Below are 14880 nucleotides of genomic sequence, written 5' to 3' on the forward strand. Positions count from 1 at the left end.
CCCTAACAACCAAACAAGAAACAGGTGCTACCAATTAGACAGAACTAAAGGAACACAGAACAACGGATCGGCGATAGCTAGTAGACCGGCTGTTACGCACGCCTCTATGAAGAGGGAACGCAACACCCTGCTACAACTAAACTCTCTGTGAAGCGAAAAAGGTATGGACTGTAGGTGCGAGTAAAAAATGACAACAAGCAGAATGTGGTACCGTTTACAAGGACTTTATTCCTTTACACGGTAATATGGGGAAAAGGGGCTGGACGGAACCAAAGCAAAGAAAGTAAATCTCAAAACCTCCCCCTCTCCTATCTTACCTGCCTACCCACTACTTACCTAATTTAGCACCACCTGGTGCCCTAACCAAAATACAGGGGGTGGTCCGCCCAGGTCTTACCTAGTGTGCCTAGACAGCGAATATGCTACGGGTATATGTATGCCCGCGGGACTCTTGCCTAAGCATTCCCAAGGTGCCTTCCCCTTCTCCCCCTGGGAACAAATGAAACAGAATATTAAACCATTTTCAAACAAACTAACAAACGACATCAAATAAGCTCTATCTGAGCAACAAACTCGCAAAATATACCAACTCTCAGCAAAATCAACCTCTAGCAAAATCTCTAGCAAAATCTCTCAGAAAATCTCTCTACAAAAAGATCTCTCTCCTGAACAGAACACTGGCATTTATATATCTTCAGATGGAATGGGTAATTGGAGACAGCTGTCTTGACGAGGGGGCGGAGTCAGCTCTCCAATTTGCCATGGAGTCGACCAAGCAGCTGCTTGAGGGATTTCCGGAGCCATTTCCTGAAATAAACACATGCACAAACACAAACTACAACACATAAACTGGGGAACGTAACACGCCCACCACACAAATTGCAAACCTAGTTTTGCAATAACAAAAGCCAACGTATCCCCAGTTAGTAAACCCGTGATAGAGCGTCAGCAACCACATTCGCTGAGCCCTTCACATAAGCGATCTGTACATTATATCTTTGCACAATCAGAGCCCACCGCATAAGGCGGCGGTTCTGGTTGTACATTTGTTTCAAAAACACCAACGGATTATGGTCCGTGAAGACCATTACAGGCAAGGCACTGGAGCCCACATATACCTCAAAGAACTGTAAGGCAAGCAATAAAGCCAGCGTCTCTTGTTCAATAGTGGAGTACCTTGACTGACACGAGTTGAACTTACGGGAGAAGAAACTGACGGGCCAATCCACTCCGTCTTCATCTTCCTGTAAGAGAACCGCACCCACCCCCACTATACTAGCATCTACCTCCAATTTAAAAGGTTTGTCAAAGTTGGGGGCGGCAAGCACTGGGGCACTACAAAGTAGCGCTTTAGCGGACTCAAAAGCGTAGTTACAGTCCTTGGACCACTTGAATGGTACCTTGGGACTAAGCAGAGATGAAAGGGGAGCTACTACCGTTGAGAAATTCTTACAGAATATACGATAGTACCCTACCATCCCCAGGAATCTGCGCAACTGGCGGCGAGTAGTGGGAGCAGGAAAAGCAACAATTGCTTCCACTTTGCCAGTTACTGGGCGCACTTGACCTCGTCCCACTTGTTTCCCTAAGTAAGTCACTGTAGCCTTCCCAAACTCACACTTGGCCAAATTGAGGGTTAAAGAAGCATTCTCCAACCGCTGAAACACACTTTTCAAAGTGGAGAGATGATCAGACCAAGTAGACGAATGAATCACCACATCGTCAAGGTAAGCAGTACAATTTGGCACATCTTCAAACACAATGTTAACTATCCGCTGAAAAGTAGCAGGTGCATTACACATGCCAAAGGGCATCACAGTGTATTGTACAAAGTTATCTGGCGTAACAAAAGCAGATATGTCAGAAGCTCGAGAGGTCAGAGGCACCTGCCAATAACCTTTTAGCAAATCTAACTTACTAACGTAAGCAGCAGAACCAATTCTATCAATACAGTCATCTAAGCGAGGTAGAGGAAAAGAATCAGACTTTGTACGATAGTCCGTACATAAGCGGGACGTACCGTCTGGCTTAGGAACAAGAATACATGGTGAACTCCAGGAGCTGTTACTGGGTTTTGCCATGTCATTCTGTAATAAATAAGCTACCTCACTTTTCATTACCTCCCTTTTCTTAGCATTAACCCGGTACGGATGCTGACGTATAGGAACAGCGTTCCCCACATCCACGTCATGTTGCAAGATGGATGTGCGACTTGGAATGTCCTGAAACACACTGAGAAAACTGTTTATCAATAGGATAAGATCCTTAGTTTGATCGCTATCCAAATGTTCCATTTGAGAGGGTAACTTCTTCAGCATCTCTGAATTACATAGGCGTTCACCTTGCTGTAACGTATGGCGTAACTCCAACCCGTCCTCCTTATCCTCATCTAGGTCCCAGCCAGGCTTCAGCACCACCGCAGCCACACTGGAGACGGCGGGCTGGACCGGCTTACTTGAGGAGCTGTCGGGAGAATCACGCACATAATATGTTTTCAGCATGTTAACATGACACACACGGGAAGAACGCCTTCGATCTGGTGTCTTTATCACATAATTGGTGTCATTGAGTTTCTTTTCCACCAGATATGGTCCAGAAAAACGTGCTGACAGAGATGAGCCAGGGATTGGCAACAAAACTAAAACTTGATCCCCTGGTGCAAATGAACGGCCAACAGCCTTTTTGTCATAATGCAACTTCATGCGTTTTTGAGACGAGGAGAGAGACTTTTGGGCTAACGCACATGCGGCGTGCTGTTATGCAGGTGAGTGAGGACCCAACAGCGATTCAACAGAAACAGTCTTTTAATGTCCAAACAGGGAAAACATAAATCCTCTATCTTTGCAGGGGAGTCCTCCTACTAGTAGTAGAGGAGAATTGCAGGGCTAGCGGCAACAGACTGCAGGTCCCTCTGGGTAGGTGCGGGCCGTAGAGGACAGAGACACCTGCTCACACGCAGCATCTAATGAAGAGGCAGATAACGACAGGACGGGACAAGGGCAAAGCAAACAAGAATCCGACAAGGACAGAAGCAGAAACAGAGAGAGAAATAGAGACATAATCAGAGGGCAAAAGAGGAGACAGGTGAGAGAGAGTAAACGAGGTCGTTAGGAGAATGGGGAACAGCTGGGAGCAGGAACGGAACGAAAGAGAGAGAGAAAGATAGTAACCTAATACGACCAGCAGGGGGAAACGAAGAGAAGAGAAAGCACAGGGACAAGACATAACATGACACGTGCAGTCTCTCCCGCATCTTACTGACATAATCCAACACATTTTTAGGGGCGCTACTGGGTGTAGGAGATAAGATATGCTCCTTCAAAACTTTCAGCGGACCCCGTGGGGTGTGTCCAAACACAAGGTCAGCAGGGCTGAACCCTAAGGACTCTTGTATTGTTTCCCTTATAGCAAATAGGACAAAGGGCACCCCCTCATCCCAATCAGTACTGGTATCCATACAATACTTGCGTAGCATTGCCTTCAGTGTCTGATGCCAGCGTTCTAGAGCCCCTTGACTCTCTGGATGATACGGACTGGAGACCTGATGGGAAAAACACAATGTCTTTAACACATTTGAAAACAGTTTAGACATGAAGTTGGATCCCTGATCAGTTTGGATTACATTAGGGAGTCCAAACGTAGAGAAGAACTTCACCAGTGCCTTCACCACAGTCTTAGCCGTTATAGTACGGAGAGGAATAGCCTCTGGGTATCGAGTAGCACTGCACATTATTGTTAGTAGGAACTGGTTACCTGACCTGGTTTTCGGCAATGGACCTACACAATCAATTATCACTCTTTCAAACGGTTCCCCCACCACAGGAATCGGGCAGAGTGGCGCTCGTGGAACTGTTTGATTCACTTACCCAGTGAGTTGACATATGTGACATGTTTTACAAAATTGGACCACATCAGACTTCAAACCTGGCCAGAAGAAATGACGAAGGACCCGGTTATAAGTCTTTGTGATCCCCAAGTGTCCAGACCACGCCTGGTCATGGGCGAGTGACAGCACCTGCTGTCGGAACGGTGTAGGAACAACCACTTGACACACTTCACTCCAGTCATTAATGGTGTCATGAGATGCCCATTTCCGCATCAAAACTCCTGCTTCCATAAAGTAGGCGGTCTCTCTAGTTTTAGCTTCCTCAATGGAAATTACCGAAGCAAAACACTTGCGAAGACTGGTGTCTTCTTTTTGACATTCAATCACCTTCTCGGGGGTGATTCTGATTTCTGGGTTGTCTACTACCTCTAACACAGGAGTGACATTACCACCAGCAATATCATTCCCTAGTAGCAATGTGACTCCTTTTACTGGCAGTGTAGACACTACACCAACACGGAAACGTCCTGATACCAAGTCTGACACTAAGTGGACCCAGTGTAATGGTACAGGTACGGTTTTTGTCTCTATCCCCTGTAATATGACATGCGAGCCACAATACGTTTCAGGAGACCAGGGTAAAGCATCAGTAACGATTACTGACTGCGCCGCCCCGGTGTCTCGTAGGATTTGGATAGGCTTCTGATCAGCTTGTTCTCCTGTTAAGGAAACAACAACCGGCAGAGATAAACGGAGCATAGACAGGATCCGGTTTCTCAAATGCTGAATCAATAACTTGATCCAAGGGACGAGCCAAAGACTTGACTAAACCCAAACTTTTCATTTTTGGGGACAGTGACAGGGACTGTTTCGGTTTATTTTTCAAAACTGGGCAGTCCGCAATCACGTGACCCTTTTGGTGACAGTAAAAACATTCACGGATTTCATGAAAAGGCTTAGGGTTGTCAGCGGTAAAGCGACCTGAACGAGGAACTGATGACGTAATCGTCCGGCCTTCAAAACGAGGTGCACCAAAGACAGTCTTGTGTGTCAAAGCGTACTCATCTGCCAACACTGCCGTTTGGGCCAATGTCACCACTTTCTGTTCATTTAAATGAACTACAATTCTATCTGGGAGGTTACTTTTAAAGTCCTCCAACAGCATCAACTCCCGAATATCAGCAAAGGTGTTAGCTTTGCTGGCTGAACACCAGCGACTAAACAGAGACTCTTTGTCCCTAGCAAATTCAACAAATGTACGGTGAGAGGGTTTCTTGTGGTTCCTGAAGCGCTGCCTATAAGCTTCAGGCACCAACTCATAAGCCCGCAACACTGTAGTTTTAACTGTATTGTAGTGTAAACTGTCTTCCAGGGAGAGAGCAGCTACTACTTCCTGGGCTTTCCCAGACAATTTACATTGTAACAGGAGCGGCCAAACCTCGAGTGGCCAATGCAGCGCAGCAGCCACACGCTCAAACGCAGAGAAATAAGAATCAATTTCCGACTCTCGGAATGGAGGGACTAAAGCTATGTTTTTACTCACGTCAAAGTAGGTTGGATGATGAGCTGCTTGTGGAGTCGCACTGGAGGCAGCGTCTAGCTCCAGTTGTCGGATCCTCACCTCCTTGTCAGCTTCTATTTTCCTAATTTCAAGTTCAAAATTCATCTGTCTCTCTTTATCTTTTTGCTCCATTTCTAACCGAGCCAGCCTCACCTTCAGCCTAGCAGTCCCATCTGAACGACCCGAGGCAGAAGATAAAGGATCGAATCGGGGCAATGTAAAAGGGGTACGAGGAACCCCTTCCTCCGCCCTGTCCTCTGACTTGGCATCAGAAGGTCTACCAGTCTCCTCTCCTTGCAATGAGAGAATCCGTTCTCTCACTAAACCCTCCCTGACTAGCACCAAAAGCTCAGCCTTTAGGGCTTTCTCAGGGACAACAAATCCATAATGGTCAGCTATAGCTATAAGGTCTACTTTCCGAAACCTACCCAAACAATCAATAGAGGGCGCTTCAAAAAACTTGGAGATGGCTGATGCAGCCATCTTATACAATGCAGTCTACTGAACACACTAACTAAACAAGTCATCCAAACTCACAACCTACCATCACACCTCAATCACTAACCAGAGAGAGCTCAGAGCAGCAGGGTCCGGTGGGTTTAACCACTTAGTCCTATAGGGGCAGTATTTCATTTTTGGATAAAAAGACGTGCCCGTTTTAAGCGCAATATTTTGTCACGAAAAGATGCTCGAATATGCTTGGAATTGATAGTTTTGGAAAGAAGACACTCTTACGTTTCCAGAACTGCAAAGATTTTCACTGTGAGTGCCCTAGAACAAATGCTTCGGGCAAAACCAAGATGTTTGACCGACCAGGAAATGAACAGGATTTCTGAGGCTACGTTTTCCATGATCGCCTTATATGGCTGTGAATGCGACAGGAATGAACGGACACTTTCTCTTGTTTCCCCAAGGTCTCTGCAGCATTGTGACGTATTTGTAGGCATATCATTGGAAGATTGACCATAAGAGACTACAATTGCCAAGTGTCCCGCTTGGTGTCTGCGTGGCAATTGGTGCGCAAAAGTCAGGTCCCAGTATTTTTCCATTCGAATCAGAGAAAAAAGCTTGCATAAAGGACTGGGCTTTCAATGGAGAGATATATGACAAACCACCTTCAGGATTGATTCAAACAACGTTTTCCATGTTTCAGTCGATATTATGGAGTTATTTCGGAAAAAGTTTGACGTGTAGGTGACTGAATTTTCGGTTAGTTTCGGTAGCCAAATGCATAGTAACAAAACGGAACGATGTGTCCTACACAAGAATCATTCAGGAAAAACTGGACATCTGCTATGTAACTGAGAGTCTCCTCATTGAAACATCTGAAGTTCTTCAAAGGTAAATTAATTTATTTGATTCCTTGGCTGGTTTTTGTGAATATGTTGCGTGCTAAATGCTAACGCTAAATGCTAAGCTAGCTATCACCACTCTTACACAAATTATTGATTTTCTCTGGTTCAAAAGCATATTTTGAAAATCTGAGACGACAGGATTGTTAAGAAAAGGATAAGCTTGAGAGCAGGCATATTTATTTCATTTCATTTGCGATTTTTAGAAATCGCTAACGTTGCGTTATGGTAATGAGCTTGAGGCTGTATTTACGCTACCGCATGCGGGGGGGTGGACTATCAAGTTAATGGAAAAATCCCGGATGAGCCCCCATTATGTTACGCATGCCTCTATGAAGAGGGAACGCAACACCCTGCTACAACTAAACTCTCTGTGAAGCGAAAAAGGTATGGACTGTAGGTGCGAGTAAAAAATGACAACAAGCAGAATGTGGTACCGTTTACAAGGACTTTATTCCTTTACACAGTAATATGGGGAAAAGGGGCTGGACGGACCCAAAGCAAAGAAAGTAAATCTCAAAACCTCCCCCTCTCCTATCTTACCTGCCTACCCACTACTTACCTAATTTAGCACCACCTGGTGCCCTAACCAAAATACAGGGGGTGGTCCGCCCAGGTCTTACCTAGTGTGCCTAGACTGCGAATATGCTACGGGTATATGTATGCCCGCGGGCCTCTTGCCTAAGCACTCCCAAGGTGCCTTCCCCTTCTCCCCCTGGGAACAAATGAAACAGAATATTAAACAATTTTCAAACAAACTAACAAACGACATCAAATAAGCTCTATCTGAGCAACAAACTCACAAAATATACAAACTCTCAGCAAAATCAACCTCTAGCAAAATCTCTAGCAAAATCTCTCAGAAAATCTCTCTACAAAAAGATCTCTCTCCTGAACAGAACACTGGCATTTATATATCTTCAGATGGAATGGGTAATTGGAGACAGCTGTCTTGACGAGGGGGCGGAGTCAGCTCTCCATTTAGCCATGGAGTCGACCAATCAGCTGCTTGAGGGATTTCCGGAGCCATTTCCTGAAATAAACACATGCACAAACACAAACTACAACACATAAACTGGGGAACGTAACACCGGCGACGACGACCGCCGAGCGCCACCCGAACAAGAAGGGGAGTCACCTTCGGTAATATTCGTGACAGTACCACCCCCCCCCTGACGCGCAGCTCCCGCAGCGCGCCGACGCTGGCCTCGGGGACGACCCGGGGGCCGAGGCGCTGGGCGATACGGACGGAGGCGATGGAATTCACTCAACATAGATGGGTCTAGAATATCCCTCACCGGAACCCAGCACCTCTCCTCCGGACCGTACCCCTCCCAGTCAACGAGGTACTGCAAGCCCCTCACCTGGCGTCTCGAGTCCAGAATAGCTCGTACTGTGTACGCCGGGGACCCCTCGATGTCCAGGGGGGCGGAGGAACCTCCGGAACCTCATCTTCCTGCATGGGACCAGCTACCACCGGTCTGAGAAGAGACACATGAAACGAGGGGTTAATACGATAATACGAAGGAAGTAATAATCGATAACAAACCTTGTTTATTCTCCTCAGGACTTTAAATGGCCCTATACACTGCGGACCCAGCTTCCGGCAGGGCAAGCGGAGGGGCAGGTTTCGGGTCGAGAGCCAGACCCTGTCCCCAGGTGCAAACACGGGGGCCTCACTGCGGTGACGGTCAGCGCTCTTCTTCTGCCTTATACTCGCTTGGCGTAATGACTCTTGGACCGCCCTCCAGGTCTCCTTAGAGCGCTGTACCCACTCCTCCACCGCAGGAGCCTCAGTCTGGCTCTGATGCCACGGTGCCAGGACTGGCTGGTACCCCAACACGCACTCAAATGGTGACATGTTGGTAGAGGAGTGGCTTAGTGAGTTCTGGGCTATTTCTGCCCAGGGAATATATCTCGCCCACTCCCCTGGCCGGTCCTGGCAATACGACCGCAGAAACCTACACACCTCCTGGTTAACTCTCTCCACCTGCCCATTACTCTCCGGGTGATACTCTGAGGTCAGGCTGACCGAGACCCCCAGACATTCCATAAATGCCCTCCAAACACGGGAGATAAATTGGGGGCCCTGATCAGAAACTATATCCTCGGGCACCCCGTAGTGCCGGAAGACATGGGTGAAAAGAGCTTCCGTAGTCTGTAGGGCCGTAGGGAGACCGGGCAATGGGATAAGACGGCAGGACTTAGAGAACCGATCCACAACGACCAGGATTGTTGTGTTACCCTGAGAGGGAGGAAGGTCAGTAAGAAAATCCACCGATAGATGGGTCCACGGCCATTGTGGAACGGGAAGAGATTGTCATTTACCTCTTGGCAGGTGTCTAGGAGCCTTACTCTGGGCGCACACCGAACAGGAGGAAACATAGAATCGCACATCCCTCCTCAAAGTGGGCCACCAGTACTTCCTCTCAAGACCTCTCACTGTCCTAAAAATACCTGGGTGACCCGACGAGGGTAGACAATGAGCCCATCGAATCAATTGATCACGGACAGCCAGCGGCACGTACCTACGACCCTCCGGACACTGTGGAGGCGCAGGTTCCTCCCTTAGCGCCCGCTCGATGTCCGCGTCCACATCCCATACTACTGGTGCCACCAGCTTAGCTGCCGGAATGATGGGAGTAGGATCGATGGACCTGTCCTCAGTGTCATAGAGTCTTGACAGCGCGTCGGCCTTAGTGTTGAGGGAACCTGGTCTATACGAAATAGTGAAACGAAATCTAGTGAAAAACATGGCCCACCTTGCCTGACGAGGATTCAGTCTCCTAGCTGATCGGATATACTCCAGGTTACGGTGGTCAGTCCAGATAAGGAAAGGGTGCTTAGCCCCCTCAAGCCAGTGTCTCCACACCTTCAGGGCCTTAACCATAGCCAACAACTCCCTATCCCCCACATCATAATTCCGCTCCGCTGGCCCGAGTTTCTTCGAAAAAAAAGGCACAGGGGCGGAGCTTCGGTGGCGCACCCGAACGCTGTGAGAGCACCGCTCCAACCCCAGCCTCGGATGCGTCCACCTCTACTATAAACGCCAAAGAAGGGTCCGGATGCGCCAACACCGGCGCCTCAGTAAACATCGCCTTCAACTTATGAAAAGCTCCGTTCGCCTCTGCTGACCACTGCAAACGCACCGGCCCCCCCTTCAGCAGTGAGGTAATAGGGGCAGCTACCTGACCAAAATCCCGGATAAACCTCCGGTAGTAATTGGCAAAACCCAATAACCGCTGCACCTCCTTTACCGTGGTCGGAGTCGGCCAATTACGTACAGTCTTTACGCGGTCACCCTCCATTACCAACCCAGAGCTGGAAATGCGATAACCCAGGAAGGAAACTGATTGTTTGGAAAACTCACACTTCTCCGCCTTCACATACAGGTCATGCTCCAGCAGTCGTCTAAGAACCTTGCGCACAAGAGATACATGCGCAGTGCGTGTAGCGGAGTAGATCAAAATATCGTCAATATACACCACTACACCCTGTCCGTGCAGGTCTCTGAGAATCCCATCCACGAAGGATTGAAATATAGCTGGAGCATTCTTTAAACCGTATGGCATGACGAGGTACTCATAATGGCCAGAAGTAGTGCTAAATGCAGTTTTCCACTCAACTCCCTCCCGAATACGCACCAGATTATAAGCACTCCTGAGATCCAGTTTAGTGAAGAACTGCGCTCCGTGAAATGATTCCACTGCCGTAGCAATGAGAGGTAGTGGGTAACTAAAACTCACTGTGATGGAATTTAGACCTCTATAATCAATACACGGACGTAAACCACCATCTTTTTTCTTCACAAAAAAGAAACTCGAAGAGACAGGTGACATGGAGGGCCGAATGTACCCCTGTCCCAAAGCCTCGGTGATATGTTTCCATAGCCACCTTCTCCTCCTGGGACAAAGGATACACATGACTCCTGGGGAGTGCAGCGTTACCCTGGAGGTTTATCACGCAATCCCCCTGCCTATGGGGTGGTAATTGGGTCGCCTTCTTTTTACTGAAAACGATAGCCAAATCGTCATACTCAGCTGGAATGCGCACGGTGGAAACCTGGTCTGGACTCTCCACCGTTGTCACACCGATGGAAACCCCTACACACCTGCCTGAACACTCATCAGACCACCCCTGTAGAGTTCCCTGTTTCCACGAAATCGTAGGATTATGAATAGCTAGGCAGGGAATCCCCAGTACAACTGGAAACGCAGGTGAATCGATAAGGAACAAACTAATTCGCTCCTTGTGATTCCCCTGCGTAATCATCTCCAACGAAATTGTGTCTTTCTTCACCAGCCCTGACCCTAATGGTCGACTATCTAAAGAGTGCACGGTAAAAGGGGGGTCTACTTTTACTAACGGAATCCTCAACCTCTGAGCCAGTCCGCGATCTATAAAGTTCCCAGCTGCGCCTGAATCTACCAGTGCCTTATGATTGAGAGAGGGAGAATAATTAAGGAAACAAATTAATAAGAACATGTGACCAACAGGAAACTCTGGGAGAGTGTGGTGCTTACTCACCTGGGGTGACCGAGGAGTGTTCTGCCTGCCTTCTCGACTCCCAGATGAATTCCTCCAGCACCGACCAGACGTGTGCCCTCTCCGGCCACAACTGGTACAGGAGGAGCCTCCTCCTCCGATCTCCCTAGGCGCGGTCCCTCCTAGCTCCATCGGGATAGGAGCGGGAGGGTCAGGAGGTAGAACTGACAGGACCCTTTCAGAACGTCCGCGAGCAGCTGGCAGATGGTCCAACCGGATCGACAGGTCTATCAGTCCATCCAGGCTAAGTGTAGTGTCCCGACAAGCCAGCTCCCTGCGGACGTCCTCTCTCAGGCTACACCGGTAATGGTCTATCAGGGCCCTGTCGTTCCACCCTGCTCCAGCGGCCAAGGTCCGGAACTCCAGCGCGAAGTCCTGCGCGCTCCTCGTACCCTGCCTGAAATGGAACAACCTCTCACCCGCCGCTCGACCCTCTGGAGGGTAATCGAACACGGTCCGGAAACGGCGGGTGAACTCCGGGTAATTGCCCTTCGCTGAGTCGGGCCCGTTCCAGACCAAATTGGCCCACTCAAGGGCTCTACCCGTAAGGCATGTGATGAGGAAAATACACAACACCACAACACCACCACAACACCACAACAGCCCAACACCACAACAGCCCAACACCACAACACCACAACACCACAACAGCCCAACACCACAACAGCCCAACACCACAACACCACAACAGCCCAACACCACAACACCACAACACCACAACAGCCCAACACCACAACACCACAACAGCCCAACACCACAACACCACAACACCACAACAGCCCAACACCACAACACCCCAACACCACAACAGCCCAACACCACAACAGCCCAACACCACAACACCGCAACAGCCCAACACCACAACACCACAACACCACAACAGCCCAACACCTCAACAGCCCAACACCACAACAGCCCAACACCACAACAACCCAACACCACAACACCACAACACCACAACAGCCCAACACAGGCCCAAAACTAGTTAAGCTACCACAGTATCCCCTTGACCTTTTTGGATTGCAAACCTAAAGAGACACACCAGACAAGACTCAGAGACAGCAACAGAAGACTAGGATAAGTGTGTGTGAGTGTGTGTGAGAGAGAGAGAGAGAGAGAGAGAGAGAGAGAGAGAGAGAGAGAGAGAGAGAAGTACTCTGGGATTATTTCATGTTGGCTCATTAGACAGGTCAGAGTCTATGTTTGAAGATGTGGAGTGGTTTTTGGCAATACACTGTAGATGTATGTGTTCACAAGTAGCCCCCAATGTCTTCAAATCCTAGGGGAGAGGAGCTGCTACCCCTGGGGTGAGAGAGGAGCTCCTACCCCTGGGGAGAGAGGAGCTGCTACCCCTGGGGAGAGAGGAGCTGCTACCCCTGGGGAGAAAGGAGGTGCTACCCCTGGGGAGAGGGGAGCTGCTACCAGGAGAGACTGTGACCCTGCTCGGGAAGAGCTTAACGATTGGTGAGTGTTGGGGCATGTTTGGCAGGCGCTTCAGTGATGTAGACTGCTGTACTTCAGTGATGTAGACTGCTGTACTTCAGTGATGTAGACTGCTGTACTTCAGTGATGTAGACTGTTTGTTTCACAATATGCCATGTCTCAGTCACCAGGTCTCAACACAATAGAACACAACCATCAACAAAACACCAAATGATGGAATTTCTTGTGGAGGAATGATGTCACGTCCCTCCAATAGAGTTCCAGACAGTTGTAGAATGTATTCCAAGACACATTGTAAGAGCTGTAAAGAGAGAGGGAGAGAGAGAGAACAGGCAGAACCTGATATGTAAATGAGCAGAGCAAACAAAAGTAACTTCAGATGACCGAATGATCATCCAGACTGTGTTTCTATTGAGAGATAAAAGGTAAGACGACGATTGTTATGAGTATTGATGATATTGTTATGTGTGTTCATATAGTTGGTGATATTGTTATGTGTATTCATATAGTTGATGATATTGTTATGTGTTTTCATATAGTTGATGATATTGTTATGTGTATTCATATAGTTGATGATATTGTTGTGTGTATTCATATAGTTGATGATATTGTTATGTGTATTCATATAGTTGATGATATTGTTATGTATTCATATAGTTGATGATATTGTTGTGTATTCATATAGACCAGGGTGATCTCCTACTGTATCATAGGTCTGTAGACCAGGGTGATCTCCTACTGTATCATAGGTCTATAGACCAGGGTGATCTCCTACTGTATCATAGGTCTATAGACCAGGGTGATCTCCTACTGTATCATAGGTCTATAGACCAGGGTGATCTCCTACTGTATCATAGGTCTATAGACCAGGGTGATCTCCTACTGTATCATAGGTCTATAGACCAGGGTGATCTCCTACTGTATCATAGGTCTATAGACCAGGGTGATCTCCTACTGTATCATAGGTCTATAGAGCAGGGTGATCTCCTACTGTATCATAGGTCTATAGACCAGGGTGATCTCCTACTGTATCATAGGTCTATAGACCAGGGTGATCTCCTACTGTATCATAGGTCTATAGACCAGGGTGATCTCCTACTGTATCATAGGTCTATAGACCAGGGTGATCTCCTACTGTATCATAGGTCTATAGACCAGGGTGATCTCCTACTGTATCATAGGTCTATAGACCAGGGTGATCTCCTACTGTATCATAGGTCTATAGACCAGGGTGATCTCCTACTGTATCATAGGTCTATAGACTTGTCTTCTCAAAACAGGCTTAAAACACAACAAGCAACAAACAAACATTGTCTCTTTCTAATCTACAGTTAATTATTTTCACTCAGGAAGGTTTGTTGTGTGAAAGAGAGACAAATATATATGGTGGAAAACAAATTACACTTCCTCAAAACAGTTTAAGTGTATTCACTAGTGCCCCTGTAGCAAAACGTTTGGCGACAGAAACCGTTTAGGTCACGTTGTACAGCTTTTGGAGTAATCTGTTTATGTTTTATGCAACATTTTAATACTGTTGGCTGTGGAGTAAACTAATGAATACAACCCAGGTTGTTGCCTACGACTCTGCATGTTGATACCTGCCTGATGCTGAAACCTGATTGTAGCCTGAGACGTATACTATAATGCAAGCTAGATATACTGGTTTTCTAAAGTTAGCCAGCTTCAGTTAGCTTCACATTCCAGCTCAGGCCTCACCCATCAGAATATACAGAGCGCTAGTCATCAGGAAGGTGATCTCTCAGCAGAACGGAAAATATCTCAATGACTTGTCATGTTCTGGTTGTGAATTGAGGCTACAATTGTTACACAATTCATGTATGTTTTGTTCTATAAAGTGCATATTTATATTCAAAAATCTCATTTTACATTGGCATGTTATGTTCAGTAGTTCCAAAAGCATGTGGTAATTTTTACAGAGAGCCACATCAATTTACAGAAATACTTATTATAAATGTTGATGAAAATACAAGTGTTATGCATGGAACTTTAGATCCACTTCTCCTTAATGCGGTGTCAGATTTTAAAAAAACTTTACGGAAAAAGTTTTAAAAAGTACGGAGCCCAAACCAGCCAAAAGAAATATCCGCCATGTTGCGCAGTCAACATTTGTCAGAAATAGCGTTATAAATGTT

General features: G+C 47.3%; 1 long non-coding RNA gene across 1 annotated transcript; it reads left to right on the top strand.

The window, feature by feature from the left end:
- Positions 1-7070: 7070 nt before the first annotated feature.
- On the top strand, positions 7071-14604 carry LOC115126526 (uncharacterized). The gene is made up of 2 exons (XR_010463493.1): positions 7071-12748; positions 12891-14604. It is a non-coding gene; the product is annotated as an uncharacterized LOC115126526 (long non-coding RNA).
- Positions 14605-14880: the final 276 nt, after the last annotated feature.

The sequence above is a fragment of the Oncorhynchus nerka genome, unplaced genomic scaffold (assembly GCF_034236695.1).
Source record: "Oncorhynchus nerka isolate Pitt River unplaced genomic scaffold, Oner_Uvic_2.0 unplaced_scaffold_1003, whole genome shotgun sequence".
Classification (NCBI taxonomy): domain Eukaryota; kingdom Metazoa; phylum Chordata; class Actinopteri; order Salmoniformes; family Salmonidae; genus Oncorhynchus; species Oncorhynchus nerka.